This window comes from Rattus norvegicus, chromosome 7 (genome assembly GCF_021556685.1).
Source record: "Rattus norvegicus strain SHRSP/BbbUtx chromosome 7, alternate assembly SHRSP_T2T, whole genome shotgun sequence".
Taxonomy (NCBI): domain Eukaryota; kingdom Metazoa; phylum Chordata; class Mammalia; order Rodentia; family Muridae; genus Rattus; species Rattus norvegicus.
The window spans coordinates 84,388,043-84,392,337 of NC_141540.1; the positions used below are offsets into that span (position 1 = coordinate 84,388,043).

Here is a 4,295-nt window from a genome sequence, read left to right on the forward strand (position 1 = left end):
AGACAAGTTTATATCAGGGTATATTGAGAAGAGGTTTTGAAAATCAGTAAGTGCATGCTGCTGTTAATGATCTAGGTGCTCCCAGAAGCCCCATTCTGCACCAATCTGCTTTGACAAATTTCATAATGCAGGGAGGGAAACATGCTAACAGTACAGTGACCATTGATTGTATAGGTGTACAATGCACAAAAAGTAAATTGTTTGGTATGTGTCCTTCATATTTGGAGTAGATATCATTCAGTAGTCAGATTAAAAGACAGACTCAATGAGTTAAAATAACATGCTTAAGATAACTTGAGTAAACTGGGAATTTGTGAGGTGAAGAGGCTGACACCAATGGTTGTCTTTGAACCGTTGTTTTCCTATATTGCCATCAGTTTGGATAGTGTCTGCTCACATGGGTACAGAGCTGGAATTTGGGTTGACTCCTTACTGTACTGTTTGTGTATTGGGTAATCACTCAATCTCTTTCCCTCTCTTAGTTTTTTACTGAGTAGATTTTCTATAAAAGTAATCATCACTATCGTATTATGTTGTTTTGAGAATTCTATTAAATTATCTTAGTGATTTATAGCTCAGCATTATTTAGATGTAATCATTTAAAGAATAAAACTTTTAAAATAGGAATCTGGGAGTGTAGATGAGTAAAAGTACTAAAAATGGCAGTTTAATTTTTATTTTTTTTAAAATCAATTAATACTTATATATCTTAATTTGAAAAGTGAGACTGTTTCCTTTTCTTCATAGTGTTATATTTTGTGACCATATATTAAATCTGTATTATGTATTATACATGTTTTATGTGTAAGAAATAAAAAGATCAAAGTAACATTGTGTCTATATCCACATTGCTTAAAGTCTTAGAAGGATGATCTCTGACTCAGAAATAGCAACAGAAAAATCATGACGATACAGTCTTCAATTAGACTCTCTCTAACAAGAATAACCTGTTCTCCTCTTTCACAGAAGAAAAAATGATAACTCATACTTTTATTCACCATCTACCCAGTATTTAGAGAAAGTGCAGTATTGTGGTAAAAAATAAAATATGGTTTCTTTTATCCCATGCTAGTGCTGGCACCATAGGTCCACATGGCATCTGGGGGATGTTTTCATCTCAGCAAAGCATCTCACCTACTAAGCTCCATCCCATCTCACACTGCCAATGGCTACTCTCTGAGCAAGCAGCAATCTCTCTACCCATCTAGTTCTCAGGGCAGGTCGCTGCCCTGCCAGTTTCACACGCATCCCAATTCCATGGTGAGCTTGGTGCATCCTGCCACCACACATTCTCTTGAACTCAATTAAGTCTCCACATGAAAGGACACACCATACAATATCCTCTGATCCAATTGATAAGATATAATTTGCCCATCTAGACAGCATAAAATCCTGTACACACTCACATCTTTGAAGTAGCCATAACAACCTGTATCTATGCACAGAGAAGAATCTTAACATCTGCCACCGTGTTCTCCCAGCTCCTCTCGCTCAGAATCCTTCTCTTCTTTCTAAAACTTTTCTCCTGCCCATCTTTTCTTCTTGTCCAATGTCAGGCATCGTTCTAACCTGTACCTGCTTTCCTGCATAAAGATATCAACCTACAGTTCAGGGTAAGTGTTTTAAGTTAATTTTGACTTTATGTCCAGACTGTCATAGGATGTGTGCTCATTTACAGAAAACCTCTAATTTATAGGAGGCTTAGCTCTTCAAGAATATTCTTATATGCCGGGGAGGTCCTACAACAAACAGTTATATGACCAAAAGTATCCCTGTACCCACATTTTTTAAAACTCCACATTTATAACTTTATACTTATCTGAATGTCTTGGAATCTATCAATGAGTTCTTTACACATAATTTGGCCATAATAGCTTGCAATTTGCCAGTGACAAAAAAAAAAACAACCTTTCATATGTACCTAGTTCATCTGCAAAAAGAGGAAGACAAAAACACTCTCAAGTGAATGTTAATATTCCATATTAAAACAAATTTCAGAGATTTAACTTTTGCTTGCTCTTTCTTCCTTTCCTCCTCTCTCTCTCTCTCTCTCTCTCTCTCTCTCTCTCTCTCTCTTTATTCTCATATATCCTGACTGATTTTCCCTCCCTCCAATTTTAATTTTCTTTGGCTCATTTTATTAGGTCTGTTGCTTTTATTTTAAGTATTGTGTTAAGCTTTGCACAGTGGCAGTATCCTAGCCAATGATGTTTATCTGAGGCGCGATTATTGCTGATTGAAAACTTAAGTATTGTGTGTGTGTCTAAACATCAGGTAGGTAGAAAAGTACTAGAATAAGGATGGCAACCTTTGCCTGTTAAAGAAACAAATTGTGAATGATCAATGTGAACCACTTACCCCTTTCCTCTTGTCTCCAGCTTTTCCTGCTATAAGAACTTTTCCAAAACTATGCATGTCTGTGTTACAGTTCAATCTATTCCTGCCATCACCTTGTCACATATGGGAAAGAAGTTCGTGTTCTCCCCAACTCTTCTCTGTGTATTATGTGTATATAATGATTGATGGGGAATCATTTTCTTTAGTTGCTTTACTACTGCTAAAGAGCTCATGTTCCTGTAAATAAATCCCCACTTATGTTCCAGTGAACAGCCCTAGATAATTCACCAGATCATCGTGGGACAAAAGGCATAATAGTAGAAAGGCTGTGAAGAGGAAGAGATCTGCAGGAGCAGGAAAGAAACAAGAGAGTAATCAATGAGAGTGAGTGTGACTCAAAAACATTACACATGCATACGAAAATGTCAGAAAACCCACTATTATATACACAATGGATATATACTAATGCAAGCATTACAAATTCTATTTATGATTTAAGACCCAACTTTTATAGACTATCCCAAGAATAAGTGTTGTATTTCCTTGAATGAGTTTTAAAGTTCTCACAGCTTTGTCTTTTGTCATTTTTTGAAAACTATATGTAGTTACACTTATAAATTTACATGTAATATTAAAACTATATAGATAGTGTCTTCAGTTAAATATTTTAAAGGCGAGGTATTCTAGTATACATATTTCTTTTTTTATAACATCAGTCTACACTTAGTTTTGTATTGCTCAGATGCTATTTGCAGGTTTTTCTTTCTCACGGTCTCATTGAATACCACAATAAGAATGAAGGTATGTAAACCTTTACCATTCCTTAATATATAAGAATCTGTGTGTATGTAACATGATGAAGTTATTTGTTGTCCTTTACTTTTATTGGATTTATAATCTAAAGATATTTTAAAGGTAGTTTTACTATGTTTTAAAATAAAACCATTAGTTTTATTGTCAGAGAATTGGTTTTAAGACTTCTGTGGACACCAAAATTGGTGGATATTACAGGTCTTAAACTAAAGTGTTTGTGTATCAACTAAACACATCCTCCAAAATGCCTCAAATCATCTCAAAATTACAGGAAACACTCAATTCTAAGCTATGTAAATATCTGTTATATTGTAGTTTTCGGGAACAATGACAAGAAAGTGTAAACATGCTCAGTAACATGCAATTTTTAAAAAAATAGTTTTGGTCTATAGTTGGTTGAATCTATTGACATAGAATTCACAAACAGAGAGCCAACTTCCTCAGGGAATGAAGGAGATGATACAGTAGTGATGGACAGAATGATGGAGAGTCACCCTTCTTTAAACTGACCTGTTTAGTATATTTTTAAACACTCAGATTTTCTACATAGTTTTCCCACAGAATGTTCTTTCTTGTAATAAAAGCTCTGGAGGGAAAAAAAAAGGAAGGTGAGAGGTGAGGAAAGATAAGGATCCGGATGTATGTTTCTCACAGAGCAACATAAGTTGAGAGCCGTTGACCCTAGGAGCTTATCTCGCATACTTGCTAATCATGTGGAAGAGAGAACTAACAGATTCTAAACTGCTAACAGAACACACACCACACCACGTGAAAGGGTAACAGGGAATCATGAAAGCAAGGCGGCGAGTCTTGCAATTCTATAGTTGTTTTTCTAAGTCATGGAGAGTTTTCCATGCAATGGAGAGCAAATCAAAATACGATGAGGTAAATATTCTATATGGTTCTGAGATGAGATCACACTCCCACACTACATATTTCTCTCTGGCATCTCCTTAAAAATGTTTCAATATATTGCTTTCCAATTCATAAACACTTTCACTCTTCCCTTTTTACTACTCAAACTTCTTTTGGATCTTTCAAATGATCTTTTCCAAACAAAACAGAAAATTATATATTTCAGATGTGAATTCTTAAGATTAAGAGATTATAATTTAGAGTTTAGAGATAAGATATTGAAGTCAAAA

The 4,295-nt window shown here is 34.9% G+C and overlaps 1 pseudogene; it reads left to right on the forward strand.

Moving 5' to 3' along the window:
* The first annotated feature begins 2,175 nt into the window (after nt 1–2,175).
* LOC120094042 (U4 spliceosomal RNA) lies at nt 2,176–2,253 on the forward strand (annotated as a pseudogene).
* The last annotated feature ends 2,042 nt before the right edge of the window (nt 2,254–4,295 follow it).